Source organism: Panthera pardus, unplaced genomic scaffold (genome assembly GCF_024362965.1).
Source record: "Panthera pardus isolate Hobbes unplaced genomic scaffold, ASM2436296v1 HiC_scaffold_3, whole genome shotgun sequence".
Classification (NCBI taxonomy): Eukaryota; Metazoa; Chordata; class Mammalia; order Carnivora; family Felidae; genus Panthera; species Panthera pardus.
Genome location: NW_026526876.1, coordinates 29,727,448 through 29,747,801, shown reverse-complemented (window position 1 = coordinate 29,747,801; position 20,354 = coordinate 29,727,448). Strand labels below are relative to the sequence as shown.

Below are 20,354 nucleotides of genomic sequence, written 5' to 3'. Positions count from 1 at the left end.
ACTTCCGTGGAGGGGTATGTGTGACCCAAGGCTGGCACAGGTGGCCAGGAGGGGTCCGGTGTGTAAACTCAGGGGAGATGACATTCAGGTTCCCGGGCAGTGTCTACAGGGAGAAATTTCATTGAAAGTGGGCATTTTCCCTGGACCAGGCAGACGGCTGTTGTTAGGAAAGTGTTAAAGCAACTCAGGTTGCTCAGGTTGTTGTAGGAAACAACTCAGGTTGTTGTAGGAAAGGGTCCAGGTGGGAGGGAGGGAGGGAGGGAGGGAGGGAGGATGGGTTGCAATACCCAGCCTCCTGGTGTACCGTCTGATCCCCTTCATACAACCATCCACTTGATTTCCCCCATGTCTACACCACTGTGGTTCATGCTCTAGGACCAGGAAAAGGGGGAGTGATGGGGAACAGAAAAGGGGGGCTCACACAGATGGGGTTGGGTCACACATATTACATATTTAGGATTTGCAACCTCACCAGGTACTTTTAATGGTATTGAAATACATTTCCCACAGCCACTCTTGCATCTGCAGCAAGCTATTTCTCAGTTCTGTTCTTGCCTCCCACCTACTCTGCAAATTTGTTTTAAGTTTATTTTTTTTTATTTGGGGGGGAGGGGCAGAGAGTTGGGGGAGGGGCAGAGAGAGAGGAAGAGAGAGAGAATCCCAAGCAGGCTCCACACTGTCAGCACAGAGCCCAATGGAGGGGCTCAAACTCATGCACCATGAGATCATGACCTGAGTCGAAATCAGGAGTCAGATGTTCAACCAACTGAGCCACCCAGGCGCCCTCCCCAAGTTTTTGGTTTTTTTGTTTTTTTTTTTTTTAAATCCACTGGCTATAAAGGCAACCCTATACCATATGTGAGATCCCACCCTAGTTTCTGTTTTGTTGGATTTTTCTGGGGGGAAAGACAGAGCAGTAATCATTTCAGTCTACAAATTTTATTCAGGGTGAGTAATACGAGTTGCTCTTCAAGAAAATTCTTTTTTTTTTTTTTTTTTACTTTTTTTTTTTTTTTTTTGGGACAGAGAGAGACAGAGCATGAACGGGGGAGGGGCAGAGAGAGAGGGAGACACAGAATCGGAAACAGGCTCCAGGCTCCGAGCCATCAGCCCAGAGCCTGACGCGGGGCTCGAACTCACGGACCGCGAGATCGTGACCTGGCTGAAGTCGGACGCTTAACCGACTGCGCCACCCAGGCGCCCCTTTTTACTTTTTTTTTTTTTTTTTAAGAAAATTCTTAAAAGCACCCCAAAATGGGGCCACCTGGAAGAACACTGTCAGTCTTAGCACTGAGCACAGGCCTGCTTAGCTCTCGTGGACCCCGGTGGGAGCTGCAGGTTTGCACACAGCCCTGGAAGCAAAGTCAGGAGCATGAGAACACTGGGCAGAGGGCAGCTCTCCTGGTCACCCTTTGGACAGGCCAGAGTGTGCTGGCCGCATCTGTGCCTCTGGGTGCAGGGACCTCATCATCAAAGGCTATGGCCACATAATAGATACCAGAACTTCCAGTAGAACAGACCCTGTCCCCCGTGGGCCCAAGTTTGCAAAGAACACTTAGGATGATGAGGCTTTCTGGATGCCCTAATATCTTTCTAGTTTGGACTAATTAGGGAATGGTCAGTCTCATTTAAAAACCTGAGGGGCGCCTGGGTGGCGCAGTCGGTTAAGCGTCCGACTTCAGCCAGGTCACGATCTCGCGGTCCGTGAGTTCGAGCCCCGCGTCAGGCTCTGGGCTGATGGCTCGGAGCCTGGAGCCTGTTTCCGATTCTGTGTCTCCCTCTCTCTCTGCCCCTCCCCCGTTCATGCTCTGTCTCTCTCTGTCCCAAAAATAAATAAAAAACGTTGAAAAAAAAAATTAAAAAAAATAAAAATAAAAACCTGAGTTACTTTAACACTCTTATCTAGGTATTTGGGAGAGGGAAGTAGCGTAGGAACATTTTTTAACACATAGGCATGAGGAAGAGCTCACGTCTGGGTGGCCTACGTGATGTCATGTCAGGACTCCCCATTCCCCAAATTGCTAATAAGCAGATAGTACTTTACAGTTGATATGATCTCATTTAGTTCTCTTTTTTTTTTTTTAACGTTTATTTATTATTTTTGAGAGACAGGGAGTGAGCAGGGGAGGGGTAGAGAGAGAGGAAGATAAAATATGAAGCAGGCTCCAGGCTCCGAGCTGTCAGCATAGAACCCGACACGGGGCTCGAACTCACAAACCATGAGATCATGACCTGAGCTGAAGTGGGACACTTAACCACTGAGCCACCCAGGTGCCCCAGATCTTATTTAGTTCTTGATGTGAGCCTGTAAAAATTCTTTTCCCTTTCACAAATCATGAAACTGAGGTTCAAGGAGGTTAAGTGGGGTTCAGGAAAGCTAAGTGGTACTTCAGATCACATGGCTAGTTTTAGACCGACAGAGGATTTGAACCCAGGACTTCTGCTTCTCAAGAGCAGACCTCACCCCTGGCTTTTCCGTCCGTGGCTCTCCACTCATTGTTTTAGCCTGAGGGATCCTACCAACTGCCGGTTCCTGAGTAGAGGGTAGGGGAGAGGAGACCTCACTGCTTCCCACACACCTCCCCAGGACAAAAAAAAAAAAAAAAGTTTTATATATGTATGTGTGTGTGTATATATATATATATATACACACACACACAATATATACACACACACACACATACATACATATTAACATACATATACATATATATATATACATACATATACATATATATATATATATATATATATATATATATATATATATATGGCAGTGACCTGGAATTTTAGCCTGAGGATTTGTACATTATGATAAATAAATGAAAAGATGGCTTTTCCTTCTTAAAAAAAAAAGTCTATTCGGCATAAGATATGTTTGGTGTGTGGTCATAATTTGTGTCCCCCCAAAAGTGCTCCCTGCACCCCAGCAGTGGGGAGCAAGGAGCAGTGCAGGTGAAGGGAGAAGATGAAAGTCCAAGTAACCCCGTTCTGGGTCAAACTGGTAGGGATGCCCTGATGGTTTGCTTCGTGGTCATCACCCACATTTCCAGGGATGCAGAAGACCCGGAAAGAGGGGAAAACCTCCACGGTGTTAATTAACACAGACCTGCCTAAGTAACACATCCTGTAATACAAGTTTTTTTTCATAACTAAAGGCTAAAAGTGGTTGCTAGAATTTAAAGGTAATTAGTAAATTAATGGGGTTTCTCTCTATACGACTAGTTTCAAAGCAAATTGATTAAAACCCTCCTCCTTCACATTACTAGTGTCCATTATTTGGTGTTTAATTTCCACAACGTTGTCTCATTCCACTTTTTTTGGGCTTCCCCCAGGGAATGAGGCTCCCTAACACATCCGTCTGTTGGCCAATGTTTTGTTCATCTTTGTATCCTCAGTGCCTAGCACATGAATTCTGTGCACGTGGCAGAGAATAAAGGCTCGGTAATTGGTGAATGAATGAATGGATGAGGGAGTGAATTCAGTACTGATGAAAACCTAAGGCCTTTCTTTTATTTTTTGAATATTTTTTAAGTTTATGTATTTATTTTGAGAGAGAGAAAGAGCAAGCGAGGGAGGGGCAGAGACAGAGGGAAGGAGAGAAGCCCAAGCAGGCTCCGTACTGTCAGCACAGAGCCCGATGCAGGGCTTGAACTCACAAAACCGTGAGATCATGACCTGAGCTGAAACCAAGAGTCTGATGCTTAACCGACTGAGTCACCCAGGCACCCCAAAACTTAAGGCCTTTCTTAAAGAGACTTGCAGGTATGTAACTCATATATTTGTGAGTGATGTGCCACTTTATGATTTTAATACCCAATCATTTTATATCAAAACAATTCTGGGGCACCTGGCTGGCTCAGTTGGTGGAGGATGCAACTCTTTTTTTTTTTTTTTTTTGGTAGTTTTCATGTTTGTATTTAAATTGCGGTTAATTAATATATAGTGTAATATTAGTTTCCGGAATAGAATTTAGTGATTCATCACTTACATACAACACCCAGTGCTCATCACAAGTGCCCTCCTTAATACCCATCACTCATTTAACCCAGGAGTGTGCAATTCTTGATCTTGGGGTTGTGAGTTCGAGCCCCCCGTTGGGTGTAGAGATTACCTAAAAATTAAATCTTTAACAACAACAAAACAATTCCAACACTATTTTTTCTCTTAATGCTTTCACACAAATGACCTGGAGTGGGGAGGGGTGCAGGTCAGCATTTTGAGTGTTAGAAGGGGAAATATGTACACTACTTGCCAGAATCTTTTAAAAAGCTAAGACTTTGTATTGGTCTAAGCCTTAAGATTCTCCCGAAAACCAGAATGAGCCCTGCTTCAAAGACCAAAGATGTTGATGGGCAGGACTGGGTGTGAGGCCTGGTCCCTAAGCTCATACTGGGAGGGGTGGTGAGCAGGTAAAGGTGAGCGGCTTAAGTCCCTGCCTCCTGGGGAGAGGCTCAGGCCCAGGGAGGGCTGTCAGAATTAGCGAATTAAAACCCTGGATGCCTGGTTAAATTTGGACTTCAGATAAACAACAGTTTTTGTGTGTTTTTTTTTAAGTATAAGTGTGATGGGCTACATAAATGCTCCCCAAGGATATCGGATCCTAATTCCCAGAACCTGTGACTATGACCTTATTTGGCAAAAAGGATCTTTGCAGATGTCATTCAGTGAGGGATCTTGAGGAGAGATTCTACTGCATTGTCTGGGCGGGTGGTAAATGCAGTGTCCTTACAAGAAGGAGGCAGGGAGATGAGAAGACCCCGTGATTGATGATGGAGGCACAGGTTGGAGCGACGTGGAGTGATGTCGATCGCAGCAGCCATCAGAAGTCGGAAGAGGGAAACAAAGGATGTTCTCCTAGAACTTCTTGCCAACACCATGGTTTTGTCCCAATGATCTGATTTTGGAACTCTGGACTCCACAACAGTGACAGAATAAATACCTATTGCTTTAAGCCACTCAGTCTGCAATTTATTGCAGTGGCCCCAGAAAACTCACACACAAAGTATGTCCCACGCAGTCTTTGGGACATACTTACATTTAAACAGTTGTTGTTTACCCAAAGTTCAGATTTAACTGGTTGCCCTCTATTTTATCTGGCAACCCTGATTGCCAGGGCCAAAGAAAGGGGCTTTAGTAATTTGCAGGGAAGCTGGTTGAGGCTCTCAGGAAGTGGACATCCTTACACTAGGAGTCTTTGTGAGCATTTGTGAACACAGTTCCACTGAACCCGTTTGAACTTTACTCTGGACAAAAAAGGGGGGCAATTAGACAGGTGTTAATGATTTATTCTTTCAACAGTCACTTGAGCAACTTCCTATAAAGCAGCAGCTCTGTGTGAAGGCAGAGGGGTAGGACATGAATTGATCCAATACCTGATGAATCCTGCCAGATAAATCCCGTGAAATATTGATAACACCCGAGCTCGGGTGATTCCACGGCACGTTTCTGATACCTGAGCTGCCCCTGGGAGTCCCGCACCCTTCCTGCGGGGTGGCGGGGCCCACGCAGAACCCGGGCGGTCCCCGGGCCCTCGGGTTGTGAATCCTGCTCGCAGAATCCACGTTGTTAGAGCTTTAAGGGACCTTGGGTCATCCAGAACAGGCAGGGGGTCCTGGGACACCTCAGAATTGCCCCAGACATCTTACCAAAATACCAAGCCTGGGAAAAGAGAAAAACAGATAGTTTACAGGAAAAAAGCAAGAAAAAAAAAAGGGTGGGGACTGAAAAGATGCTCGACTTCACCAGTTATAAAGGACCACTGATAAAGCCACAGAGAGATGCCACTGTCCCGTGGATCAGGTAGCAGAGATCTGGAGGGGAGGTAACCCTGCAGCTGGCTGGCGTATGCTGTCACCTCCTCTGGAGAGAAATGTGGCTGATCCATCAGATGCCCTTTGACAGAGCATTGCCACTTCTAAGAATTTATCCTCGGTATGTGAGCAAAGGCATCTGTGGGAGGATGCACTGGGGAGCCGTCTGTTATGCAAAAGTCTGGAAATAATGGATATGGAACTGGTTAATTAAAGTGTGGTCCCCCCCATCCGCCCGAAATGCACTGCTGTGGTCGACAAGGAGGAGCTGTCCTGTGTTCCCGCTTGAATAAAAAAGAGGGAGGATGCCTGTCAATGAGGCCGTGTATGTGGAGCCTGGCTGGGAGGAAAATGAAAATCAGGTTTCGATGTAGCCTCTGGGGAGAGAGATTGTGGGTGCTGGCAGGGAACGTCATTGTCACTCACTCTGAACTCTTTTCAACTGTTGATGTTTTACATCGTGTGTATTTTTTTTAAGCTAAATTCATAGATATGCTCAGGCTCATATATATGCTCACTTCAGACGGATGAAAATCTCTGGAAGGAGGGTTCTTTCAAAGGCCCCCCCAGGGGAAGCTGACAGGCATGACATCCCTGGTGGAAAAACTCTTCATCCTCTAATTTCAGAGAGATGGAACCTCTGTGACATTTGTGGGCTAGCCTGGGCGCATCATTGTCTTCGACGAAGGGCCTTCCGGATGAGTTACAGGAATCCGACTTACCAGGAGCACACACACTGTGGGGTGTGTGTGTGTGTGTGTGTGTGTGTGTGTGTGTGTGTGCAGCATATCTGAAGTGTGTAATTGAACACACAGAGCACCTGCTGGAGCACTCCCTTGAGATAGAGGTGGATGGGGCAGGAGGACAGGGGAGGTGAGCTACCGTGTTATTTAAGTGCCCAAGCCTTGTTGTGCTTTGGGACAACCCAAACTAGCCCCACGAGCCACCCTGGTCCCCAGAGTGCGTGGTAGCCTGCGTTCCAGGTGAGCCGCCCATGGATGAGTTCTCTGGGGCGAGGCTGGATGATGCACCACTTTACAATTTTTATGCCCAATCCTTTTATATCAAAAACAACTTCAGTGCTGTTTTCTATCTTCTTGCTTTCACACAAATGACCTCATCCACCCACTGCTAGCCAGGTGGCACTTACTGTTTGGAAGGGGGGAAAAAAACGGAAGCTGCCATTCTAGAACCTCAGCAGTGGGGACAAAGGTGAGGGGCTTTCTGGCCGCAGCCCTGCCTCAGGGGACCTGGCACCGCGGCCTGTCTCCCGTGGAGTAACTTTCGTGAGCAGCTCCACACTCTGCTCCAAGGCCTTGCCAGAGTCCCTCCAGAATCCCCCATGTTCCTCGAAGGACATAGAATGTGGCCCCGAGACCCTGCTCTTTGGGGTCTCCTGCACCCAGAGAAGCAGAAAGACACTTCTAGTCTCCTCTTTCGGGTACAACAGAGCAATTCTCAGAGACCTTCCAATCCTCAGAGGGCCTCATTTCAGTTTTAATTATCGTGTTGCCCGTTGGCTCTCTCCAGAGAGGCTGACAGGCACGGCCACGGCTAGAAGTTCGTGCCCCCCGGCCCTGAGCATCTCCCACTGTTTGTTAGTTAAGGGTCACTCTGCTTGGCCTATAGGACCCTGAACTCTCAGAACCGTGGAGGTGGAAGGACCCCCAGGGGCCACCTGGCCCCAGCAACTAGCCACTGCCCAGACCTCCCCTGCTGCCTTCCTGACAGAGTCACCCAGTGCTCTCATGATGGTGGCTTGTGGCCTCTGTCGACGATGAGATGGGGGGGGGGGCATGGAGGGAGGATGAAGAAGGGGCCAGCAGGTGGAAGTGTTGGGAGGTGCCCCAGATGTGTGACATCCTTAGAATGGATCACCACTTTCCCTTCAGTGCCTTTTTTCCTTCTCAAGGGACCTTTCCCCCCACACCTCTCCTGCTCTCTGAGGTTATACTGAGAAAAATCCACAGAGGTGCCAGTGCAGGGTGTTAAGGCCCACGAGTTTGGCATTTTAACAGAAGCCAGAGCCACTTGAGAAATGAGGTAACAGCCCAAAGAGGGAAAGTGACCTCCCCAGAGCCACACAGCACATCCATGGCAAATCTCAGCTAGCACAGGTCTCCTTCCTCCCCTTGCACATCCCCTCCCAGGCTCCACGTGGCTTCCCCGGCAATGGCTGGAGTGCCAGAGGGGGACTCTCAGACCCACCTGGCCAGTCGTGGGCGTCACCTTTCGCTACAGCAGCCAGGCTGAACTGGCTTTACTCCTTTTGAAAGGAGAAGCATACACCCTGCTTAAAAACGCCTGCTAATTTTCCTAGAGAAAGTCCACAATTCCTGGAGGATGCCTGGGTGTCCCAGGTGGAATGGCTTTCCCCTCTGGTGTGCTTAAATAACAGAAGCAACATTTGTTGCTGGAAAATATCCATTAGGTTAATGAGATTTTTCTGCCCACGGAGATGAAGCACTTCCCAGCAGTGGGCATACTGCAGTTGGACACGTTGCGGTGTGAACAAGAACTTCAGAACCGCCATTCCATTTCGCCCACCCACGTGGTAAGCCCCGCGAGTGGAGTGGGCTCATTCATTTTTCTGTCCACTTTGGCCATTTGCTCCCTTGCTGTCTCCTGGAGCCACCTTGCTGTCATTTCCAAAGTCTGTGCATCCCCTGTTAGCACAAAAGCTGCTCTGGGGGCTCCTGGAAGGTCAGCCCTCCCTGCACCTGCCTGGCCTATTCTTAGCAGCTCAGTTTTCCCCAAGTATTGTTTCAATCATTTATCGTTACCATGTCGTACTCAAGAAACGGACATGAGATGCTATTTATTTACCTACTTCTTCCCGCCCTCCTGAATTGCAGATGAGGTGTGGTGGCAAGGGTGAACGCCTGGGAGGAGGGCAGACCAGGCTTGACGCTTGGCTGTCCCCTCCTGGCTGTGTGACGTTGGGTAAGTAGCTTGACCTCTCTGAGCCTGGTTCCACATCTGAAAAATGGGAATACTAGCTCCTCTCTCTCCGGGCTGTGGTAAGGAGCGGCAATGATTCATATAAATGACGGGACACAGTGAGCGACCAGCTCTTAGTTACACTCCTGAACACCTACCGTGATAATCTGCAAACATGCCCCTGTGTTATTAAGCTCTCGGAGGCCAGGTTGTGGAACTGAAGATGGGTTACAGAGGGACTGTCACTTTCTACCTTCTGCACTGCATATTTTCCTAAATCCAATAGGTCTGTATTTCTTTTGTGTGTGTGTGTGTGTGTGTGTGTGTGTGTGGCTAAAAATTTATCATATTAGTAATGATTCTCATTATCAAAACTTCCAACGGCAGCATGAATTACTTTTATAATCAAAAAGAAATATTTTGAAAAAATTTTTGAAAATTTTTGAAAAAATTCACCTCAGTGACTCCATTTTCCACTCTTCTGGTGTTTTTGAGTCTTTGCTGCTCTGTCCACTTTCCAGCGGTGCTAACCTCTCCAGCCCTGCCTGTCATCACCTCTCCACCCTCACCCCAGCCACGCTCCCCTCCACCCGGGCAAGGTGGAACTGGAGGAAAGGGCTGCCCCTGTTGCCCTCCTCCCAATGCACTCTCACCCCTGCTGAGGCCAGAGCCCCTCATCCTGGCCCCTCACCTGCCCCTACCCTGCGGAGGACCCTGGAGGTTTCCTCAGACCGGTGCAGAGGGCTCCGCTCGGGTTAGTTCCTGTGGCCACACTCACAGACGAGCTTGTGGGAACCTGTGGGTTCTAGCCAGAGCTGACTCTTAATTACTCTGCCTTGTTCGCGTTTCTTCCCTTCCCTTCCCTTTACCCCTGTCCTCCACTTCTGGGCTCTAGCGGAGGTCAGTGGGCTCACAGCTCAGAAAGATTCAAAGGTTTCAAGGTGGGCCTGGCAGCTCAAAGCTGCTGAGGTCTATCGCAGGCATAGACTCTGTTTCTAGGCCTCTGTGGGCTAGCCTGGGCACCTGGCTGCCTTAGACCAGAGAACCTTCCAGATGGGCTGTAGGTAGAAAATGTAGGTGCTGGAAGTGTTTTTCCTGGGCTCTATATGCACCTGCAATGCACATGCTTTGTACAGATCCTAGGCCTCCTGTTTTTGTTTTTGTTTTTGTTTGTTTCGGTGATGGATTGGGCTTTCCCCCAAGCCTTGTGCTCTCCTGTGCCCTGACGCTGTTGACCAGCCACCTGGCTGGAGTTCACAGTAGCAACAAAACAAAAACAGTAATGACTAAACAGTCATCACTATATCGCCCCACTGAATTTGCAGATTCTATCCATTTTTTCGCCGGGGGAAACTGAGGCTCAGGGTGGCTAGGTAACCTTCCCGTGGTCCCTCAGCCCTTAGGGGTGACGCTCAGCAGTACAGTGGCCCCTTCCTCCTCCTCCGCCTGGAGGACACTCCAGCCTGAGCATTGCTGCCTCAAGGGGCCTCCTCTCCCCGGGCTGTATACCTCCTGCCTGGCCCTCCAGCACTGGGCCTGATTTCAGGGGCTCAGCTCTGCCCCCCTGACCCTTCTCTGTCCTTCAAGGACACCAGACTGGAGTGCTCTGGCAAAGTATGGGGTGGCTGCACAGGGCCCGTCACCTGCAAATGCCTCCCGGTGCCTGGAAGTCCACAGACACACTCCTCAGCTCCCCACCAACCCGCAGAGGACATATCTGAAGTCCTGAGACAGTGGGGCGGCTCTGCAGGGAATGCAAGCTGCAGACCTCAGCAGTTAGAGAGACAGCTGACTGGCGACGCGGAGCCTTCATCGCGTCTGCCCCTCATCTGCTGTTTAGCACCTGGCACACTGTGGGTACTTAATACTAATTAAATTCATAATGAACGTCAAAAAGGCCGGCATGGGGTAAATGTATGCATCTTTGCACAATAGTTCTACAGTGTGATGAATGAGCCATTAATGGTTAATAAGGGATAAATGTGAATGTGGGAAAATCTGATTGCAAAGGAGTTTCCTCTTTCCTCCCCTCCCCAGATTTTTAAATGAAAATGTATGATAATTTCCCTTCGGTTGTCCTTGTAGTAGGATTTATGATGAAAAGAACAGGGACAAGAACTTTTACGTGCTTCTCCGTATAGACTTGGGCACAGATTTGGAGTGTTTCTCAGTCGGTGAGAGCCAGCGCAGAACAGGCCGTGGGGAGTCTTCTCTTCCGGAATGGACAACCAGTGTCCCTTGCAGGAAAGTCCTCTTCTCCAGACCCAGAGCTGATGCCCTGGCATCCGTTTTGGGAGTGTGTCCTGTAAGACAAACTGGGTCAGCTGGGTCAGAGCATGGAGGCCGCTTACTCTTCTCAGTGCACACCAGCCAGCTCTGAGAGTTCAGGACACTCAGCCCTCCTTCCCGTAACAACCCCCTCTGGGCAGGGCCTGGATGGCTTAGTCGGGGAAGCACCCAACTTTAGCTCAGGTCATGACCGCGTCGGGCTCTGTGCTGACAGCTCAGAGGCTGGAGCCTGCTTCGGATTCTCTGTCTCCCTCTTTCTCTGCCCCTCCTCTGCTCGCACTCTGTCTCTTGTCTGTCTCTCAAAAATAAATAAAAACATTAAAACGAAAAAAAGCAACCCCCTCTGGACGGAAGACCTTGGAGGAAGCACTGTGCCTGGCCTGGGGTCACTGGGCTTGGAGGGAAATCAGAGGGGGTCCATGATTGCTTAGGTAAGTGGGTGACAATGAATTGCTTGGTGCCCCGAGGGACAAGGTGTGAAGAGCCCAGACAAGAAGCAGGTCACCATATGCCCACACAGGAGTGGCACTCGGGAGGCCTCAGCCAATGATAGTGTCGTGTGGGAGTGCGCCTCCAGTATGGCCAGATCATTCCAACTTCTCAAGATAAATCAGAAATTGTACTTTGGAGGAAGATATCAGGGCACGTGGCTGGCTCAGTCAGTAGAGCATGTGACTCTTGATCTTGGGATTGTGAGTTCAAGACCCACGTTGGGGGTGGAGATTACCTAGAAATAAAATCTTAAAAAGAAAAAAAGATCTACTCTCTTAGCAACTTTAACAAGAAGAAGAAGAAGAAGAAGAAGAAGAAGAAGAAGAAGAAGAAGAAGAAGAAGAAGAAGAAGAAGAAAAGAAGAAGAAGGGCACCTGGGTGGCTCAGTCAGTTAAGCATCTGACTTCAGCTCAGGTCATGATCTTACAGTTCATGGGTTCAAGCCCCTCTTCAGGCTCTGTGCTGACAACTCAGAGCCTGGAGCCTGCTTCAGATTCTCTCTCTCTCTTTCTCTCTCTCTCTGCCCCTCTCCCACTCAAGCTCTCTCTATCTCTCAAAAATGAATAAATGTCAAAAAAGAAACTGTATTTCAATTGAATGTCACATTTTCAAGTGTGAGTTACTAACTTAGAAGATTTAAAACTAATATACTCATGGGATGTTTGTCTGGTTTAAACTGTATCTGGAAGGATTCAAGCTAGACAGCAGGAAGAACTTCCTGAGATGGGGATTTTGAGAGCTTGGGAGAAGCATATCATATGGTCCTGCTCCTGCCAGTTTGGAATTGGGGTGACAACCAGGAGTCGCTTATGGAAAGTCATTTCCAAAGGAGTGACAGCAGATCCCACTGCAGAGTGCTGGGGCTGGGAACTGCCTTCATCTCTGTGGCAGAGGCCAGCCCTTTGTCTACTTTGGGATATTCTGGTGCCATTCTATTGGAAGGGAGGAGCAGGGACTGAAGATTCCCCTTAAGGAGGTCCAAAGCACCTGAGCCCATGACCCTCAGCAAATGGTTTTTGCTGACGGATACTCCCGAGTCCTGTCTCTGGGCAATATCATGACTGACCCTGGACGACTCAGCCTCCCGATCCGAAGGCCTTATGTTTTGCTCTTCGAGGGTTCCATTGATCTGATACTTGTTGGATGCTGTCTTTTAACTAAGGGACGTTTTATCAAAACTCCCAGCCAAGGTGTCTAAAAGTCTAAAAACGTTCAGCACGTCCAGTTGAAGGCCTACTATGTGCCAGGCACTAGGCTACTTGGAACCACTCAGTCCTGGCCCATGAGAAACTGAGTCTGGCTAGGGAAGAAACACACACACACACACACACACAGGGGTTTTATAAATTAGTTTTATATGTATGGTAAAGGTGTTATTATATTGAGGCGTCTTGACATACTGTTCTCTTACAAGAGAGGACGCCTGGAGCAGGTGTTACCTGAAGGCTTCTCTCCAGCATTGGTTGTCCTCTATCATGACTCAGGGATTTTCACTGAGCATGGGATGGGAATGTGGGTCAGAGATGAGAATGATGTTGGGACTGGATCCCCACCAGGATGTCAGACCAGGCTAGGACTGGTCCCCAGAGCCATCAGGAGAGAATTGCCCCTCTGTGGCCGATTTAGCCCAGAAGTTCCATAGTGTTTACTCTTGAGACAGCTCCAGGGGACAGGCAGCTGGATGTGGTCTGACTGTCGCAGCTTTGCTTATGGGCACTGAGGGAATGCTGGGGGCCAACCTACCTCCAGGGCTCTGTGTGGTTCTGGTTTCCTCTCATAAAAGGGAATCTGAGTTTTTCTCATTAAAATCTTCTCTCACCTCTGCAGCACATAAGGAAACCGCAGCTGTTCATTGACTCAGCCACTGTCACCACTGCGTGGAACCTTGACCTACCCACTTTAGTCTTTAGGAATAGTCCTCTTCTTGAATGATACAAACCGGTGAGGAAGTGGAACTCCACTCTCACTTCTGGGAAACAACTTGTCCTACAGTTCTTCTCACGTGGCAGTGAGCTTTTACGCACACACTCGAGCCGAATGCCTGGGTTCAAATCCCAGCCCTGCTATGTCCTAGCTGTATGTATGAGCTTGGGCAGGTTGCTCGACCTCTCTGTGCCTGAGTTTCCTTATTTATAAAATTGGTGTAAAAATAACAATACCCACTTCATAGGGCTGTGAAAAGAATTAAGTGAATTTGGGTTTATAATGTGCTTAGAAAAGAGACTTGCACATAGCAAGTGGTAGCTGAGTGTTTGGATTTAAAAGATCCTTCAGTACATTCTCTGGAATTCACAAGTCCCCTTTTTTGCATTTCACAGCTAAGCCCTGTCTGCCTTGAAATCCAGTGTGAGACAGGCCTATGCAAATCTGCAGGAAGAGGAGAGAGAACACCCCCCCCGCCCCGCCCCAGTCCTTGACAGTGACCTCAGGACATAGCCTCCTCTGTGGCCCCATCAAGTGCACAAAGTCTGGAATCTCCAAAGCCCCTTCAGATGCCAGTACCGGGCCACATGAGCTTCAGTCACCTGTGACTCTGAAGGCTCCTTTGCTCAGTCCATCCTCACCAGCAAGGGTCACGGGGAGTGGAGGAGGGCGTATCGACTCCCAAATACGGGGAGAGTGGTGAGCTGGCTTCCCAGCCTCCTCCCCTCTGTTCTTCTCTTGCCTGTTCATCCATTCCTTCCTCTTTGAAGGCAAAAAACACCAAAAAGCAAAAGCAAAAACAAAACAAAACAAAACACAGTGCCCAAGGCAGGGGAGAAGGGCCCCAGAGCTCCATGACCTCACAGACCTGGCTTTTCTGCCAGGGTGACTGTGACGTCATGCCCTCCCTCCATCCCTGACCACACAGCCCCTGGGGCCCGCAGGACGGATGTGTCAGTTCCATCCCGCCTGTAGACCTTTGTGCACCCATAGCCCCCTTGCAGCCCCCGCTCAGCCCATCCCTGCCCGTAGGGGCTGCTCCTGCCGGTTTAGAATCCAAGTAACAACCAGGAGTCGCTTATGGAAAATCATCCCAATGGAGTGACAGCACGTCCCACTGCTGGGCCCGGGAACTGCCTTCATCTCTGTGGCAGAGGTCCGCTCTTTGTCCACCGGCTCCTGGGCAGAGAAGCAGCTGCGAGAGCCCTCCCTGTTTCCTTAGGTAATGTTGCCGCCCTTCCCTGGGCAACACTTGGGGACCGGCACTTCATAACACACCCAGTGTCCCCCCTGCATCTTCCTAGCTGCCTGGATTTTGGAATTGAATCAGATCGAGACTGGCCTGCAGAGGAGGCCAATCTCCAGACCTCAGTGCAAGAGGGGGTCAGATTTTCCTAAGAAAACTTGCTGCGTTGTATGTGGGCGAATTTAATTGTGACTCCTGCACACCCCATTAGTGCCTTTCATCCCATGATGCCTTGCTTTTTCTTTTCCTCCTCTCTCCTTGTCCCTTGTGTTGGACATGTGATAGGAGTGCAGACATACATGTTTGTAGATTTGTTTATGCATGCAGTGACCATTTCAGTGCCTGCCGTGGGCCAGGCAGAACGAGAAGCTCTGAGAGGTGGGGATCCTCTCCTCCAGGGCCGCACCTCCCTCTGCCTGCGGCCCTCGGTCCCTGCCCCCGTTCAGAGATAGCATTTACTCAGGTCTGCCCCCATACGATGCTAGTGGCAGGAGGCAGTTTGGCAGGCTGTATAGAGAGGCTTAAAAATACTGCTATCCAGGGGTGCCTGGCTGGCCATCCTAGCTGGCTTCTCCTCTTCCAGCCAGATTGTTCTTAAAGCATCCTCAACATGGTTGGCACCTCCACATTCTCCCAACGTGCCCACCCTCCTAGCTGAATCCAGGCTGGACTTGGCCCTCTGTCTTTCTGTTATAACCTCTGTATCAGTCAGCAAGGCCAGGATGATGCTGCAGTGACAAACAAGTCCCAAATTCCAGTAGCTTCACACATTAGGCGCCACTGCTTCCCTCATCTTCCAGCCTTATGGGTCATCTTTTAGGTAATTGAAAATTTTCTGCAGCCTCCTGCCTTGGGGCCTTTGCATCTCGTCTCCCCTCTGTGTGGAATGTTCTTCCCTGGCACTCTCTTCACCTTGCTAAGTTACCCGTATCCCTCAGGCCTCTGCATATGCATCGCTTCCTCAGGGAAGTTTTCTCCCACCCCCCAGGCCACCCAGGTGCCCCTTCTATGCTCCTGTGACCTTCTGGCCTTTCTTGTGACACTTGTCTCACTTGATTGTCCACTGTCTCCCTCAATGGTGCCTTCACAAGGGCAAGGACGTGTCTGTGTCACTCAGGGCTGTGGCCCCAGCACCTGCACCCTGGTTGCCAACCTAACTACACATGAGATTCATCTGAGGAGCTTTTTTTTTTTAAAAAAAATTTTTTTTTTTTTCAACGTTTTTTTATTTATTTTTGGGACAGAGAGACAGAGCATGAACGGGGGAGGGGCAGAGAGAGAGGGAGACACAGAATCGGAAACAGGCTCCAGGCTCCGAGCCATCAGCCCAGAGCCTGACGCGGGGCTCGAACTCACGGACCGCGAGATCGTGACCTGGCTGAAGTCGGACGCTTAACCGACTGCGCCACCCAGGCGCCCCATCATCTGAGGAGCTTTTAAAACATGATGCCCAGGCCCTACCCCAGGCCAGTTGAATCCTAATCACTAGGGTGGGTCCAGCCATTAGCAGGTATATTTTTAAAGCACTGTAGGGAATCCTCTGCTCAGTTGGTTGAGCATCTGACTCGATTTCAGCTTAGGTTATGATCCCAGAGTCATGGGATTGAGCCCCGTGTCAGGCTCCATGCTCCATGAGGAGCCCATTTAAGATTCTCTCTCCCTTTGCCCCTCTTCCCCCACTCTCTAAAATAAAACAAACAAAAAAACCAGGATGGGAAAGATATTTTCCTAGGTAACAATATGTTAATTTCATATTTCGCTTCAGCCAAGCTTTATTATGCACCTTACATGGGGCAGGCTCAGTGCCTGGGAAGGGTATGATTATACCCATTGTACAGACCAGGAAAGTTACTGTAGGTGAGTGGGGCACAAATAAGCAGTAAAGGATTGCAATAAATATTAGCTCCACCATCAGTCAAAAACAAAATCTCCATTACTTTTTAAATCACTGCTTAGGCCTTTCTTCTTTCCTTATTACTCTCTCCTACCTGCCATCTGGTCCCCTTACTTCTAAGTACAGGGGGTTAGGATGACTTATTCTTCACTACCCACAGTTTGCATGTGTTTATTAAAAAGTTTTTATGTTTATTTATTTTATTTTCAGAGAGAGAGAACATGAGTGGGGGAGAGGGAGAGGGAGAGAATCCTAAGCAGGTTCCATACTGTCAGCACGGAGCCTGATGTAGGGCTAGATCCCATGACCGTGAGATCGTGACCCGAGCCGAAATCAAGAGTCAGACGCCCAACTGACTGAGCCACCCAGGCACCCTGCACGTGTTTATTTAAATGTCAGGATTACCTGGCCAATGTTGGCTGCTACAGATCTCTGAAGCACACACTCCCAGGGGAACTGGTAATGGGTGCCCAGCCCCTGCTGGCAAGCTGTCCACCCTCTGGCAAGCTAAGTTCCTTTCTGGAAAAAGTGTGGCGTACTCTGCATAGAGAAATCCTTGTGCCTGACCACCAAGGCAGCCCTGAGGCAGGGCAGGCAGAGGGGCGCCTAAGCCCCATGAGGTTTTGGCTCTGTCCCTGGAGAGTATTTTATGTCATTGTTGAAAACTACGTAGGAGAGCTGAGATGGTCTCAGGTATCAGAAGACAGACACAATTTTGCTTCATCTCAGCACAGCCTTTCAAGGTGGGGTTATAGACTCACATTACAAATGAGGGAACTGAGGCTCAGAATGGTTAAGTCGCTTGCCCAAGATCACACAGCCAGTAAATTGCAGAATCAGAATTTGAACCCAGGTCTTTCATCTTCAAAGCCTGTGTTCTTTCCATTTCCCTCTGGTCAATTTTTTAATTTCCAAGATCAGACTCTTCCTCTTTTTGGGACACCTGCCTCCTGTCCCTAGAAAAAGGTAAATACTGTTAGAAGCTTTTCTGGCATGAGCCCACTCCAAATTTGCTTAATTTTGCTTTGTCATGCCTGCCCGGTTCCCCCGCTGGGAGACCGGGAAGTAGGTCATGGCTACAGGGAGCACATGCTCTGGCTGCTGTGAGGGTGGCCTCTGGTTTCGGGGCTGGGCAAGGGCCAGACCCCAATGCAGCACCACCCTCTGTGGGCCCTGCTCAGGTTTCTCATCCCTGGCCCTGAGAAGTCTTCATGAACCTTCACATCGTTGAGTTTTACATGGAGTATTACACATTAGCAGGGAAATTGGTGGTTCAGGGAAAAATTAACCTTCATTCTCTTGCAGATCTGTGGATGGTTGAGCCTGGCCGATTGTGGAAGGGGTTTGCTCACCCATCACAAGCCACTTTGCAGAACGGTGGTATGAGCTGCTAGGCACCTTGTCACTTCACTTTCCCCTCCTTTATATCACAGAATGATCTTCAGAAATAACCCTGAAATGAAATGATAGTAATAATGGCCAGAAAAGAAACAGAAATAAGAAATTGTTTCTCTGACTGAACTCCATACATATAATTATGCCACAATTGGAAAAAAGAAAAGTAAATATTATGGTACAAAATAGGAAAAAAAGCACAAGTACTTATTAAACTGTTATTATATCTACAGAAGTTTGATTGTTGGTTGCAGCCTGATATAATGATAATTTATGTAAATCACTGTTCAGTTACTAATAAGTGAATTTTCATGAAAGTGAGACATCTACAGAAGTTGCCTGTAATTTAGCAACCACTAAATCATACCACGGATGTACTGCTTTACTGCTTAATTTTTTTAGTTTTAAACACGATAACTCAACAATTAAAAAAGAAGACATTTCCATTTGAAATATATTATTCAGACTCAGTAAAATATATCACGTGTGAGTAAAAGTTGTACTTACCAAGCACAAATATTACACTTGGCAGTTCACACTCAGTGTCGCTCTCTTAAATTTTAAACACAAATAAAAATCTCCATGTGGCCCCATGAAAGGACAGCATTAAAGTAAGTGAGCTCCTAGGTGGCCAAACTACCTTGGTTCACGCTTACAACCTACTTCCTAAGTGCAGGAACGTGCTGTCTCACTGACACTGAAGCTACAAATGGTGCCCGAAGCAAGCTCACAATTCTGAACTGTTAAGAACTTTCTCTTGGGGCGCCTGGGTGGCGCAGTCGGTTAAGCGTCCGACTTCAGCCAGGTCACGATCTCGCGGTCCGTGAGTTCGAGCCCCGCGTCAGGCTCTGGGCTGATGGCTCGGAGCCTGGAGCCTGCTTCCGATTCTGTGTCTCCCTCTCTCTCTGCCCCTCCCCCGTTCATGCTCTGTCTCTCTCTGTCCCAAAAATAAATAAAAAACGTTGGAAAAAAAAAAAAAAAAAAAAAAGAACTTTCTCTTGCAACAACCGTGTGGAGCCAACTCCACATATGTTGGGGCCAATTATGTACCTGGGAGTTCTCCAAGTGACTTCTATGGAGGAAACCAGGTTTCCTAAAGGGTACGTTTTTTAAAGTGCTAATGTAAACCTTACATACGTGTTATTAACACTCACCGGCAATGACACCGATTGTTTATAACTTAGAGACCAAGAACACATTTTTGAGGAGGAGTATGTTAGCACAAATACCATTTAGGATTCTAGGCACATGACGCTCATAAAACCAGGCTGGCTGTTAGTCGGTTTTATTATTGATTTTGGATTCTCTACAGACAGTCCACCCCTTTATTTATTACCTTGCCGTGTGGCAGCCACTTTCTCCACCTCACCCTTGGTCCCCACATTGTACTCCAGCCCCTTGTCCTGGTGGAGCCAAAGGAAGATTATAGAACTTTGCGGACAGTCCTCCTAGGACTGAGGAAACTGAGGCAAAGCCTTGTTTGTTAGGGGAAGATAAGGCCACTTGCCAGATCCCAGGTCCCTTGACCTTCTTCCTGGACAGGAAGAAGCCACTCTGGCTTGAGGGTTCCCTCTCCCAGTGCTCTCAAGTGTATCTGCACCTTAAAATGTCTTCTCGTGGAACTTTTGTTCTGTTATATTTACTGCCTTAAAAAAAAAATGAATAGATAAACCAGAACAGGTTAGGTTTGAGAAGATTGAAGTGAGCAATGGGTTTGAACTACATTCCTGCAGGTTTTTCTTAGGAGGAATGATCTCTCCAGCCATTCACAATCAATTGACTGAATTCAGAAATTCAGTCATTATTGGTTTACACTTTGCATTATTGGTTTGTTTCCTTAAAATACAATCATTAGTGGTCATTAGAATATTTAAAAGGAGTGTGTTGGATCTAAATGATGCATGAATTTATTCTTCTTTTCCGAGAGTAGTTTATACTGTGGGTTTTAAATTAATTTAAAAGAACACTTTTCTTGGACAGTTGCCCAAACGATACCATCAGCCATACGGTTGAGAGTGTGCCCCCTGCTGGTGCTTCGGTCACTAGACTTTTGCTGGCTGACCGCCGTTGGCTAGAAACTGGTCAGCCTATGAGCAGGCAGGGACTTGAGCATGTGACCACGCTGTTGTAAAGTCATCAGTTCTCTGGAGAATGGAAACCTGCTTTCTGGCACCATGTGCCTCCATCTGCTCTAGGAGGCTGATTTCTTGTCTTCCTTTGCTGTCGACTAGCTGGGTGTCTTTGGGCAACTTGCGTAGCTTCTCTGTTGCCTCATCTGCAGAGTCGAATAACCTTCTTACCAGACAGAAGGTGGACTCTGAGCGGAACGCCTTTTTGAGTTTCTCTCCTCCTAGAAGGACCT

At 48.3% G+C, this 20,354-nt stretch overlaps 1 protein-coding gene and 1 long non-coding RNA gene across 19 annotated transcripts in view; one reads left to right on the top strand and one right to left on the bottom strand.

Annotated features, from left to right (window-relative positions):
• Positions 1-20,354, top strand: part of MAPT (microtubule associated protein tau) — a 101,481-nt gene that overhangs the window by 12,252 nt on the left and 68,875 nt on the right. The window lies entirely within an intron of this gene.
• On the bottom strand, positions 10,658-14,291 carry LOC109259747 (uncharacterized). The gene is made up of 2 exons (XR_002076750.2): positions 14,060-14,291; positions 10,658-11,056 (listed from the first exon to the last, which is right to left on the bottom strand). It is a non-coding gene; the product is annotated as an uncharacterized LOC109259747 (long non-coding RNA).